Source organism: Aythya ferina (genome assembly GCF_964211825.1).
Source record: "Aythya ferina genome assembly, chromosome: 17".
NCBI lineage: Eukaryota > Metazoa > Chordata > Aves > Anseriformes > Anatidae > Aythya > Aythya ferina.
The window spans coordinates 10,043,139-10,057,310 of record NC_140316.1 but is presented as its reverse complement, the minus strand read 5'-3'; the positions used below and the strand labels follow the sequence as shown (position 1 = coordinate 10,057,310).

The 14,172-nt window shown below is 49.9% G+C and overlaps 1 long non-coding RNA gene across 1 annotated transcript in view; it reads left to right on the top strand.

Moving 5' to 3' along the window:
• LOC311446199 overlaps window positions 1-1,683 on the top strand; it is a 57,475-nt gene extending 55,792 nt beyond the window's left edge. The window contains exon 5 of the long non-coding RNA XR_014698802.1: window positions 426-1,683. This is a non-coding gene — a long non-coding RNA (uncharacterized lncRNA). The remainder of the gene's footprint in view (window positions 1-425) is intronic.
• Window positions 1,684-14,172: the final 12,489 nt, after the last annotated feature.

Genomic DNA, 14,172 nt, shown 5'->3' with positions numbered 1-14,172 from the left:
AGCTACTGGAAGCTTTTCTGTTATTATTGATTGTTGTAGCTGGCGGTGATCGCACTTTCAATGCGACTAAACAATTTTTACTTCCACAATCTCTGCGTACTGCCATTTGGAAACAGACCACCTAGGAGGAACAGATGTGAATTTTAAGTGTTGAGAAGGTGCTAATTGATTCTTTTTCAGCTTTCTCTTCTCTCTGTTAGCCACCAGGTTGTCTGCATTTTGCCACAGATACTGAGAGAATATTGTAATAGATTTCTGTTCACATCTCTTGAAGTGAAGTCTTTTCTAGTGGTGTTACTGGTACTGACCTTACAAATTCTGGGGAGGGCTTTCAGTGTCTATAAGGTTTTAGGAAAGTTTCAATACAAGGTGAAATCCTGCTGTGAGATGGAAGTTCAATGCTTCTTGCATGGTCTTGTCAGCAGATTCCCAGACTCGTGCGCAGGCAGCACTGGGGGAACAGGCTTCATCGTCAGAGGTGGGAGTTCTGTGGAGGACCATAAAGGAGAACAGAAACAAAACCAGACTTTTCAAACACAGATTCAGGGTGAGTGATCCTGTGATTGCTCCAGACATGATTTTGCAGAAAACCCAGTATTCAGCTTGTTTTGAAAGCAGAGAGATACTTGTCAGCAATTACTGCTGAGCTAGGGAGAGTACTGTTAAGATAGATAAACTTGTCAGCTGTGTCAACTGTGATGATGGAAGAGCAGAAAGGCCAGCTGTAAGGTTGAAAAAGACCTTTGTATTTTAGATGCAGATAGTGAGGTTGTTTTTCCATAATGCTGCAAAGTGGTTGAGAGTACCCTTGTTTCTATATACACTAATTCCACAGATATTACAGAAAAGAAAAAAAAAAAAAAAAAAAGAGCTGTGGATGATGGGCTAAGGGTTCCTGGTATTATCACCAGGAATAATGTTTGCTGTTGGCAAAACATTTTTGTAGGTGTACATAACTGAGTGTTTCAATTTGGGCTCCCCTTCTTGTTCAGGGGATTAATTGGTCTACTGTTTCTACCTGCTGTTAGTTTCCTATCATCCACATTTCACACTTTAAAATCTTTGCTAATTTTCTCCAAAGGATCTTCATAGTCTTGGCTGATAACTGTGTCAAATATATTCTTTCTTTAGTTAAATTCTGATAAAAATTCTCACTCTGACATTAAACTTAAGACTGTCAATGAATATGGGTGGCCAGTCACCAGTGAGGTTCCCCAGGGCTCTCAATTTTAGGGCCAATTCTCTTTAATGTTTTTATAAATAGGGACTTGAATGCACACCAAGTAAGTTTTCAGATGATACTAAATTAGGAGGAGCTGTTGATTCCATTGAGGATGGAGAGGCCTTGCAGAGAGATCTTGACAAATTATAGGGCTGGGCAATCACCAGCTACATGAAGTTTAACAAGAGCAAGTGCCAGATTCTGCACTTAGGACAGTGCAACCCTGTCTGTATGTACAAATGTAGGGAAACGAGGCTGGAGAGCAGCCCTGTGGAAAGGGATCACAGAATCACAGCATGGCTGATGTGGGAAGTGACCTCTGGAGATTGCCTGGTCCAAACCCTCTCCCAGCAGACTCACCCAGAGCACGTTGCACTGGATGACAACCAGGTGGGTTTTGAATATCTCCAGAGAACGAGGCTCCACGGCCTCTCTGGGCAGCCAGTTCCAGTGCTGTGTCACCTCACAGTAACAAAATGTCCTCTCATATCCATCTGGAAGTTCCTGTTTCAGTTTGTGCCCGTTGCCAAAAGGAGTCTGGTCCCAGCCTCTTGACAACCTCCCTTGTGATATTTGTACATATTGATGAGATCCTCCCTCAGTTTTCTCTCCTCCAACCTCTCCTCCAAGCAGGACAGATGCTGCTGTCCCCTTGTCTCAGCTGGACTCGCTCCAGCAGCTCCATGTCCGTGGTGCTGGGGAGCCCAGAGCTGGACGCAGCACTCCAGGTGCGGCCTCCCCAGTGCTGAGCAGAGCGGCAGGATCCCGTCCCTGGCCCCGCTGGCAGCACTCTTCCCACTGCACCCCAGGCTACCGTTGGCCTGTAAAACTAAATACCGTTGGCCAAAGGAAAATTAGCCAAGTTTGTACTAAGAGTGGGCACAGCATCAGGAAAGGGAGGAGCAAGCAGCAGGGGTGGGGATGGCAATGACCACTGTGCTGTTTGCAAGACTGACACGTTTTCTGTGATTTTATGATTTTATTTGTACTCTGTGTGGTGGAATAGGACCCTGATGACGTTTGGGTCCTTTAGGGCCGGCGTGTCCCTGAGCTGTTGTCCGGCCCTGGTCTCCGCAGGTCCTCTAGTGCCGGCGGGGTGGCCTCTTCTTGGGTGGTGCAGAGGCCTGGGAGGAGCTGTTCTTCCTCTTGGGGGCTCGCCGGGGCCCCCCAGGTTGGCACCCTGTGCCCCGCCTGGCACCGGAGGGACCTGGTGCAGCCTCCTGTGGCTCCTCTGGAGGTGCTGCCTGCTCCATGGGGACCGCAGCAGAGGTGGAGTGAGGGCGGCTGGTGTTCCCTCGCAGGCCGTCCCTGGAACTTGCAGGCACCTCATCCCTGCTGGAGCTGGTGGGCTGTGGAGTGGGGGCTGGGACAGGTGGAGGAGCCACCCCTCCGTGTCCGGATGGTCCGGGTGCGGGGCTGGCCTCCCGCTGCTGGGCTGCAGGTGGAGCGTTCAGTCCCAGCAGGCGGTGGGCCTCCCTGCTGCACCGTTGCGCGGCGACTTCCAGGAGCTGACTGACAAATGTCGCCGCGTGGTGGCCGAGGTCGAGCTCCACCAGCTGGACTAGGAGGTCTTCCTCAAGCCCAAAGAGGCGCAGGCTCTCCATGACGGCGTTCTCCAAGATGAGAGCCTCCAAACGCCGTGCCCCGAAGACGCTCCTGAGCTCCCGGCGCACCCAGGAGAGCAGGGGCCGGAGGAGAGCAGGGTGCTCCCGGAAGAGTTGTCCCCAGGTGTCCGCGGGGAGGCCGCCAACGAAGGTGATGGGAGCCCAGACAGGCGGCCTGTCGGCAGATGCCACAGCCGATGGGCTGATGATGAGCTCCTCGAACTGATCATCAGCCTGCACCGAGTGCACTAGAGATGTAATTCTCCTCTTGCAGAGGGGGCACTCGGGCTTGCTGTCCGCCCACCGCCGGATGCACGGATAGCAGAACTGGTGGCAGCACGGCATGGTGAAGGCGGCGCTGCCCCAGGTGTCCAGGCATATGGGGCAGCGGGTGTCCAGTGCCGCGGCCATGCTTGCCACAGTCTGCGGTGGGCTGGGAGGAAGAGCAGGTGACAATCTCCTCCCAGGCACAGGAGCTGCAGCGGCGGGTGTCACTCTGGAAGAGGAAGAGAGGGGTCACCGTAAACCTCTGGCGTGGGGAGGGTCCCTGAAGGAGGAACCTCCTGCTGCCTGTGCAAGGTGTCCCCATGCAACTCACCTCTGCTGCTGCAGGTGCTCCTGCTGGATGTCCCAGCTGCCTGTTGGAAACAGGGCTGGGAGAGAAGCAGAAGTGGCTCTGGAGACGTGAGCACGTTCCAGAACCAAGGCACGCTTTGTTCCTCGCTCCAGTCCTCGCAAAGACGCTCGGATAGAGGGGAGGCACAAACTGGTGGGCTGAGCCGCTGTGCCCAGATTTAAGCAGTGAGGGCCACGCAGTCACAGAGCATCGCCTGGAGACATCGCAGCGCATCAGCGAGATGTCACAGACAGCCACCGGGCACATGGCCGCCCCCCAGTAGGGGACATCGCTGGGAACATCACAATGGGCCATCCTCACCTGCAGCACGTTCTCCAGCAGCTCTCCAGCCCCAGCACATATTTCTGGTCCCCCCCGGGGACCTCCACTAGGAGGGCTTGCATAGGCTGCAATTAAAGGAAAATAAAAGCCGTGACTGTTGCACAGACAGTGTCCTGGTCTGACTCAAAAGGAAGCTCACGGCAGTGCCTGTGGGTGCTGCTAGCCATGGCGTTTCTGGGGGACGCTCGCCTTGAGTCCTGGAATGCTCTGACTCGTCAGGACCCTCTCACACTTTGTGACTAAAGAAAAGGTCCCTGCCCATCATGTGGTGGGGACCCCAGGTCTGAACGCAGGGCTCCAGGTGGGGTCTCACGAGAGCAGAGCAGAAGGGGAGAATCACCTCCATTGCTCTGCTGGCCACGCTGCTTTTGGTCCAGCCCATGGTATGGTTGGCTTTCTGGGCTGCAAGCACACACAGCTGGCTCATGTGGAGCTTCTCATCAACCAACACCCCCAGGTCCTCCTCCTCTGGGCTGCTCTCAATCCAGTTTCTGCCCAGCCTGGATTTGTGCTTGGAATTGTGCTGGCCCAGGTGCAGGAGTTTGCACTTGGCCTTGCTGAACCTAATAAGGTTGCACAGGCCCACCTCTGAGGCCTGCCCATGTCCCTCTGGATGGGATCCCTCTCTGTATGGGCTGCTGCAGGGGAAGTTACCATTCCATGCAGACCCAGTACACTCCCCTGCAGCACGTTGACTACACCACACAGCCTGGCGTTATTGGCAAACTTGCAGAAGCTGCACTCGATCTCACTGTCCATGTCCCCAAGAAAGATGTTAGACGGCGCCGGTCCCAATCCTGAGCCCTGAAGAACTCCACTTGTTGCTGATCTCCAGCAGGACATTGAGCTGTTGACCGCAGCTCTTTGAGTGCGACCATCCAGCCGATTCCTTTCCCACCAAGTGGTCCATCCATCAAATCTGTTTCTCCAGTTTAGATACATGGATAGCCTGGAGGGCAGCATCAAATACATTGCACAAGGCCAGGCAGATGATGTCAGTTGTTCTTCCTCTATCCGCCAGTGCAGAAACCCCATCCTAGAAGACCACCAAATTTTTAAGGCACAGTCTACCCTCAGTGCAGCCATGGAGGGTATAACCAATCTCCTTACTGATCTCCTCCTTGTCCTCCTGGACATTTGATTTGTGAAAGCAAATCAGAAGAGTTTTTTATGTACATCTTGGAAGAGAAATGTGAGAGGGAAATAGCCAGATAACCTAACATGTTTCAGAAGGTCTCAAATGCTGTGCAAAACGAACCCCAGAAGATGCAGCATAAAGCCCTAGGGAAAAACCATTAAAGATGATACAAAAGAGCATAACTTGTAGAGGTGAAATGAGATGATGAAATTTGTTCTTGAGGATGAGTCAGCGTACAGAGGAGCCCATTTCTAAGAAATATGACAGAGGTACAGTCACTGACTAAGACTGAATAACATTCGTGGAATAGCGTAATTGCTGCACTGATGAGGATTATGGACTAGGTAGTGTCTTCTGTGTCTAGGTTTTGTAATTGCCTGGATTTGTTTCCTCTTTCAGCCTATGGCACATAATAGGATTTCATATTGGTGCGGCCCCTTTCAACGACTGTTTTTTAATAGCTTTAATTAATAGTTAAAATTCCTCTTTGAGATCAACAAGTGGTCTGCTTCTTACCCACGAGCTGGGAAAGGGAGATAAGTATGAAACGCAGCTCTCTGTAGGTGGGCGTTTACGAGGTCTGCGCATTACTTTGAATCACTGCTGCCAGAAGAAGAATGGGAAAATATCTGATCCGTGTAAGGAAGGAGCCCATCCTGAACTGTATGTATGAAGTGTCCAGCGAGACTTGCCAGCAGATGAGGAATTATCCAGTGAATGTTTGCAAGTTATTCTTATGAAAACCGTGTTGGACCATTTGACATCCGATGTGTGAAGAAAGTCAAATGAATTGGGACCCTGTGCTGAGCTGTAGGAAATCTTTGTTCAGGTATGGTTGGCAGGCAAGACTTTACCATGAGTTTTTACCAAATAGCGCCCCCTCAGCATTGTCTGGTGCTCGTTTTACATCCTGCAGGTAAAATCCAGAGTAGTGTAGTGAGGACTGCTGTGATTTGCTAGAGAAGTCGAGAATGTCAGAATCTGAGTCAGTGTTTGAAAAGAAGCAAAGGCTCTTTTGTCTGCTTTGACACCTGATACAGAGAGATTTCTGCAGCAAAGATTTCCACTTGCAATGCATAAAAGCGCTGTAGGCCCTGTTTCCTACTTGAGGTATCTGGGGAGTAAATCTCTCAGATTGTTCCAAACGGCACTGATACGTAACGTCAGGAGGAATGTGCAGAGAATGGATATAATGCAGCCAGTTCCAGTGCTGTGTCACCCTCACGGTATCCAAATGCCCTCTCATATTCAGCTGGAACTTCTTGCGTCTCAGTTTGTGGTCGTTGCCTCTTGTTCTGTCACTGGGCACCACCAGAAAGAGTCTGGCTCCAACCTCTTGACACCCTCCCTTGTGATATTTGTACATATTGATGAGATCCCCTCTTGGTCTTCTCTCCTCCAAGCCCTCCTCCAAGCAGGACAGATGCTGCCGTCCCCTCATCTCAGCTGGACTCGCTCCAGCAGCTCCATGTTTGTGGTGCTGGGGAGCCCAGAGCTGGACGCAGCGCTCCAGGTGTGGCCTCCCCAGGGCTGAGCAGAGGGGCAGGATCCCCTCCCTGGCCCCACTGGCAGCACTCTTCCCACTGCACCCCAGGCTACTGTCAGCCTTCTCGGCCACAAGGGCCCAATGCTGGCTCATGGATCTGGGGGTTTTGGCTGATGGGAAGTTGAAAAGCAGTCAGCAGCGTGCCTTGGCTGCCAAAAGGGCTAACCGTGTCCTGGGGTCCTCAGGCACAGCACTGCCAGCTGGTCGAGGGAAGGAACCATCCCACCCTGCTCTGCCTGGGACAGCCTCACCTCGAGCACTCTGCAGTTTTGGTGCCACGATATAAGAAGGGCATAAAACAATTAGTGCCTAAGGGAGGGTCACGAAGGTGGTGAAGGATCTGGAGGACAAGATGCACAAGGAGTGGCTGAGGTTCCTTGGTTTGCTCAGCCGGGGGAAAAGGCGGCTGAGGGGAGGCCTCATGGCGGCCTGCAGCCTCCTCATGAGGGAATGAGAGGGGCGGGCGCTGAGCTCTGCTCTGTGGTGACACCGACAGGACCCGAGGGAACGGCATGGAGCTGGACAGGAGGATTAGGTTTGGTATTAGGAAAAAATTCTGCACGGAGAGGATGGTCAGGCACTGGAACAGGCTCCCCAGGGACGTACTCACGGCACCGAGCCTGTTTGGGTTCAAGGAGCGTATGGACAGTGCTCTCATACACGTGGTCTGCTTTTTGGGTGGTTCTTTGTGGAGCTTTGTGGATTATTGAGTTGGACTCAGTGATCCTTATGGGTCCCTTCCAACTCAGGATGTTGTACTGCATAATTCTGTGTTAAAGGTTGACTGTTGGGCTGCGAGACTTTGGCTGTCCACATGGCTGTTCAGGACCACCAAAGAGTGAATTGCAAGGCCCAAGGAGGCCAAAAGATTCAAAGAACTTGCAAAATATACGAACACAGTGTATACGCAGATCTGTTTTAATGTGTCAGGAATTTCCTTCAAATGCTACCATTATATTTATATAAAATCAATAGTAAACACATTTTATTTTTGTAGGACCTAAACAAAACAATATCTTCTGCTCTGATGCCTGAGAGCCAGCAGAGGGAGTGAAAGTTAACTACTAAACCACCTTGGGCAACGCTCAATTGAGACACTGAGGAAAAAGCTTGTGCACAAACAAATTGCACATCATATTCCTTTCAAGTCCCATTAGAAATGAAGACTAAATAATCAGTCTGGCAAACAGAAAAATATGATAGTGGTAACAGAAAAAACATTTTAATTCCATGCTTCTAAGTGGGTATTAGCAACAATAACACTGAAGACAATTAAACGATAAAAAAGTACTCAAGAGTATCCTATTCACAGTCAGCATGTAGAACCTGATGAGACTTCTGATACATTCTCTCCATTACAGATGCTAGCAGAAAGGAAGTGAAAAATCTCTCTGTTGCCCTTGGCTTGTTCAGATTGTTGTTGTGTTTATTTCTATATTACTCTCTGTCTCTCTAAATAACTTATGGGTTTCAAACACTGTTTTGCTCAGTCACAGTGAAAGATGTTTAATGAATCTTCATTAATATACATGAAATGCTGTTACTGTTATCTGCTGGGGAGTTAACTGTGGCTTTTCCATCTTGGGTCTTAGCATAGTAGCTGTGGGTACAAGAGTGAGAAAGACAGAAAGAGAAACAGAGGAAATAGAAAAGAGAGTTGTTTTGTGTACATATCACAGAATCACAGAATTACAGAATTGAAGGGGTTGGAAGGGACCTCAAAAGATCATTGGGTCCAACCCCCCTGACAAAGCAGGTTCCTTACAGCAGGTTGCCCAGGTAGGCGTCCAGATGGGCCTTGAATAACTCCAGAGAAGGAGACTCCACAACCTCCCTGGGCAGCCTGTCCCAGTGCTCCATCACCCTCACCGTGAAGAAGTTCTTTTGCATGTTGGTGCAGAACTTCCCGGGCTCTATCTTGTGACCATTACTCCTTGTCCTGTCCCTGCAAACCACTGAAAAGAGGTTGGCCAAAGCCCTCTGTCTCCAATACCTCAGCAATTTATACACAATGATGAGATCCCCCCTCAGTCTTCTTTTGAACTCCAGGCTGAACAGACCCACGTCTCTCAGCCTTTCCTCATTAGGAAGATAGGTAGCTTTAAGAAAAAATCTCTTTTTCCTTCTTGTAGAATGTATATTATTTACCAAAGAAGCACTCAATGTAAAGACCCATGTCAAGCAAGTTGAGAGGGGAAAATACTCAAGTTTGGGTTGAAGACATAAGTGGCAGCTAAGGAAAATTAGCCAAGTTTGTACTAAGAGTGGGCACAGCATCAGGAAAGGGAGGAGCAAGCAGCAGGGGTGGGGATGGCAATGACCACTGTGCTGTTTGCAAGACTGACACGTTTTCTGTGATTTTATGATTTTATTTGTACTCTGTGTGGTGGAATAGGACCCTGATGACGTTTGGGTCCTTTAGGGCCGGCGTGTCCCTGAGCTGTTGTCCGGCCCTGGTCTCCGCAGGTCCTCTAGTGCCGGCGGGGTGGCCTCTTCTTGGGTGGTGCAGAGGCCTGGGAGGAGCTGTTCTTCCTCTTGGGGGCTCGCCGGGGCCCCCCAGGTTGGCACCCTGTGCCCCGCCTGGCACCGGAGGGACCTGGTGCAGCCTCCTGTGGCTCCTCTGGAGGTGCTGCCTGCTCCATGGGGACCGCAGCAGAGGTGGAGTGAGGGCGGCTGGTGTTCCCTCGCAGGCCGTCCCTGGAACTTGCAGGCACCTCATCCCTGCTGGAGCTGGTGGGCTGTGGAGTGGGGGCTGGGACAGGTGGAGGAGCCACCCCTCCGTGTCCGGATGGTCCGGGTGCGGGGCTGGCCTCCCGCTGCTGGGCTGCAGGTGGAGCGTTCAGTCCCAGCAGGCGGTGGGCCTCCCTGCTGCACCGTTGCGCGGCGACTTCCAGGAGCTGACTGACAAATGTCGCCGCGTGGTGGCCGAGGTCGAGCTCCACCAGCTGGACTAGGAGGTCTTCCTCAAGCCCAAAGAGGCGCAGGCTCTCCATGACGGCGTTCTCCAAGATGAGAGCCTCCAAACGCCGTGCCCCGAAGACGCTCCTGAGCTCCCGGCGCACCCAGGAGAGCAGGGGCCGGAGGAGAGCAGGGTGCTCCCGGAAGAGTTGTCCCCAGGTGTCCGCGGGGAGGCCGCCAACGAAGGTGATGGGAGCCCAGACAGGCGGCCTGTCGGCAGATGCCACAGCCGATGGGCTGATGATGAGCTCCTCGAACTGATCATCAGCCTGCACCGAGTGCACTAGAGATGTAATTCTCCTCTTGCAGAGGGGGCACTCGGGCTTGCTGTCCGCCCACCGCCGGATGCACGGATAGCAGAACTGGTGGCAGCACGGCATGGTGAAGGCGGCGCTGCCCCAGGTGTCCAGGCATATGGGGCAGCGGGTGTCCAGTGCCGCGGCCATGCTTGCCACAGTCTGCGGTGGGCTGGGAGGAAGAGCAGGTGACAATCTCCTCCCAGGCACAGGAGCTGCAGCGGCGGGTGTCACTCTGGAAGAGGAAGAGAGGGGTCACCGTAAACCTCTGGCGTGGGGAGGGTCCCTGAAGGAGGAACCTCCTGCTGCCTGTGCAAGGTGTCCCCATGCAACTCACCTCTGCTGCTGCAGGTGCTCCTGCTGGATGTCCCAGCTGCCTGTTGGAAACAGGGCTGGGAGAGAAGCAGAAGTGGCTCTGGAGACGTGAGCACGTTCCAGAACCAAGGCACGCTTTGTTCCTCGCTCCAGTCCTCGCAAAGACGCTCGGATAGAGGGGAGGCACAAACTGGTGGGCTGAGCCGCTGTGCCCAGATTTAAGCAGTGAGGGCCACGCAGTCACAGAGCATCGCCTGGAGACATCGCAGCGCATCAGCGAGATGTCACAGACAGCCACCGGGCACATGGCCGCCCCCCAGTAGGGGACATCGCTGGGAACATCACAATGGGCCATCCTCACCTGCAGCACGTTCTCCAGCAGCTCTCCAGCCCCAGCACATATTTCTGGTCCCCCCCGGGGACCTCCACTAGGAGGGCTTGCATAGGCTGCAATTAAAGGAAAATAAAAGCCGTGACTGTTGCACAGACAGTGTCCTGGTCTGACTCAAAAGGAAGCTCACGGCAGTGCCTGTGGGTGCTGCTAGCCATGGCGTTTCTGGGGGACGCTCGCCTTGAGTCCTGGAATGCTCTGACTCGTCAGGACCCTCTCACACTTTGTGACTAAAGAAAAGGTCCCTGCCCATCATGTGGTGGGGACCCCAGGTCTGAACGCAGGGCTCCAGGTGGGGTCTCACGAGAGCAGAGCAGAAGGGGAGAATCACCTCCATTGCTCTGCTGGCCACGCTGCTTTTGGTCCAGCCCATGGTATGGTTGGCTTTCTGGGCTGCAAGCACACACAGCTGGCTCATGTGGAGCTTCTCATCAACCAACACCCCCAGGTCCTTCTCCTTTGGGCTGCTCTCAATCCATTCTCTACCAAGCCTGGATTTGTGCTTGGAATTGTGCTGGCCCAGGTGCAGGAGTTTGCACTTGGCCTTGCTGAACCTAATAAGGTTGCACAGGCCCACCTCTGAGGCCTGCCCAGGTCCCTCTTGATGGGATCCCTCCCCTGCAGCACACTGACCGCACTGCACAGCCTTTTGTTATTGGTAAACTTGCAGAAGCTGCACTCGATCTCACTGTCCATGTCCCTAACAAAGACATTAGAACTCCACTCGTTGCTGATCTCCACCAGGACATTGAGCCGTTGACCGCAGCTCTTTGAGTGCGACCATCCAGCCGATTCCTTTCCCACCAAGTGGTCCATCCATCAAATCCATCTCTCCATCTTAGAGACAAGGATAGCATGGAGGACAGCATCAAATACATTGCACAAGTCCAGGCAGATGATGTCAGTTTTTCTTCCTCTATGCACCAAACCCCGTCGTAGAAGACCACCAAATTTGTTAGGCACAATCTGCCCTTACTGAAGCCATGGTGGATGTCACCAATCTCCTGCTTAATGTGGATAAAATCTTACCAGCATCAGCTCTATGGATGAAGCACCTGGACATTTGATTTGTGAAGGCAAATCAGAAGAGGTTTTTATATACATCTTGGAAGAGAAATGTGAGAGGGAAATAGCCAGATAACCTAACATGTTTCAGAAGGTCTCAAATGCTGTGCAAAACGAACCCCAGAAGATGCAGCATAAAGCCCTAGGGAAAAACCATTAAAGATGATACAAAAGAGCATAACTTGTAGAGGTGAAATGAGATGATGAAATTTGTTCTTGAGGATGAGTCAGCGTACAGAGGAGCCCATTTCTAAGAAATATGACAGAGGTACAGTCACTGACTAAGACTGAATAACATTCGTGGAATAGCGTAATTGCTGCACTGATGAGGATTATGGACTAGGTAGTGTCTTCTGTGTCTAGGTTTTGTAATTGCCTGGATTTGTTTCCTCTTTCAGCCTATGGCACATAATAGGATTTCATATTGGTGCGGCCCCTTTCAACGACTGTTTTTTAATAGCTTTAATTAATAGTTAAAATTCCTCTTTGAGATCAACAAGTGGTCTGCTTCTTACCCACGAGCTGGGAAAGGGAGATAAGTATGAAACGCAGCTCTCTGTAGGTGGGCGTTTACGAGGTCTGCGCATTACTTTGAATCACTGCTGCCAGAAGAAGAATGGGAAAATATCTGATCCGTGTAAGGAAGGAGCCCATCCTGAACTGTATGTATGAAGTGTCCAGCGAGACTTGCCAGCAGATGAGGAATTATCCAGTGAATGTTTGCAAGTTATTCTTATGAAAACCGTGTTGGACCATTTGACATCCGATGTGTGAAGAAAGTCAAATGAATTGGGACCCTGTGCTGAGCTGTAGGAAATCTTTGTTCAGGTATGGTTGGCAGGCAAGACTTTACCATGAGTTTTTACCAAATAGCGCCCCCTCAGCATTGTCTGGTGCTCGTTTTACATCCTGCAGGTAAAATCCAGAGTAGTGTAGTGAGGACTGCTGTGATTTGCTAGAGAAGTCGAGAATGTCAGAATCTGAGTCAGTGTTTGAAAAGAAGCAAAGGCTCTTTTGTCTGCTTTGACACCTGATACAGAGAGATTTCTGCAGCAAAGATTTCCACTTGCAGTGCATAAAAGCGCTGTAGGCCCTGTTTCCTACTTGAGGTATCTGGGGAGTAAATCTCTCAGATTGTTCCAAACGGCACTGATACGTAACGTCAGGAGGAATGTGCAGAGAATGGATATAATGTGAAATATCTACAAGGCTGAAAATAAAAACTAAACACCCCTCTGATCTGCACGCATAATCCCATGGTGCAGCTGACCCAGAATTGTAATGCAAATATTGTAGTTCAATCAGGCTATTTTAAGACAGGCTAGGAATGAGGCTTCTACTTTCCCCAGAAGGAATGTACATCATTGCCTCTTCTTTAATTTCCTTTTGATTAAAAAAATATTAGACTGTCTGAAGAGTATGTGCTATCTTTTCTGTGAGTTGAGGAAAAGAGAAAAATCAAAAGGAATGAGAAATACAGGTGAACTTGTCAATTCAGGTTCAGTGGAAAAAGCTTAGAACTTTTTATAAGTTGCTTTTTATATGATTTAGTGTGGCTGATTAAAAAATTCAATTTCTTTCCTTTTGTCTTTCTAAAATTCCCAAATCCACAACGGAGATTTTAGATAAGGCACTGAGGGGAGGGAACAAGGGGATCTGAGTTAAATTTCTTCCCTTGGAAATTGTTCAAGGTTTATTTACAATTGTCCTAAGTTCAGTGGTTGGTGAGATGCATGTTTTTGATGCCTGAAGTATGCTGGAGCCAAGCTTTATTGTTGCCTCATTTATTGCAGCCAACAAAAATAACTGGTGGCAAAACCTTTGTTTTTGAACTTTGATTGTTTTCTGAGGTTTGCAAAATATTTGCAAAATGAAAGGTCTTACAAAATTTCTAAATGGTTTGCTGTGTTTTTATTATTTAACTGACTGTGGTGGCAATTTTCCGTATATTCTTTGTTTTTGAGCCAAATGGGTTAGCTTATTGTGGTTGACATGTGACTTTTGACCAGCTGTCTGAGCCTTTGAATGGCTGAACCTATCCAGTCCCAGGAGATTCAGCGGAAACTGTTTTTACTCCTTTTCACGTTCTTTACGAAGTGTTTGGGAAATGTCAGATGCAGAAAGCATCCTTCAAATGACTGTCCAGTCTTTTAAGGGTATAATGGGGATAGTCGCTTTCCTGACAGCTTCAGGAAGATACCAGAGAAGAGAATAATATTTCAACAAAAAATCATAAGATGATGGCTTTCTTGTTAAGAAGACAGTATCAAAGAAGGTTGAAGAAAAAAAGAAGCACTGATGCAGAGAGAGAGCTACAGGCTTTATAAGACATATCCTTAAGCAACCAAATGTTGAACTAGTTGAAGCTGTTGAGTTTCTATTTTTATATCTAGTTCTCCTGTCCCACAGCTAGTTTGCATTGTGTAGCTGTAGAATGACAATGAGAATGAATATAGAGCTGATGTAATACTTTTACATGAAGATTTGGATATGGGAAGTAGTAGAAAATCAGACCCTGCATTGTATGTATATACGCAGGAACACAGGTAAAATGATACATAAACCTTTTTAATCCCTGACTTGAGAGAGCCTTATTTTCCATTGATGTGGTTTTCTTCTCCTCTGTATGCAATATTATGTAACAGTTTCTATTACTTTGTTTGTGGCTCTGTCACTCCC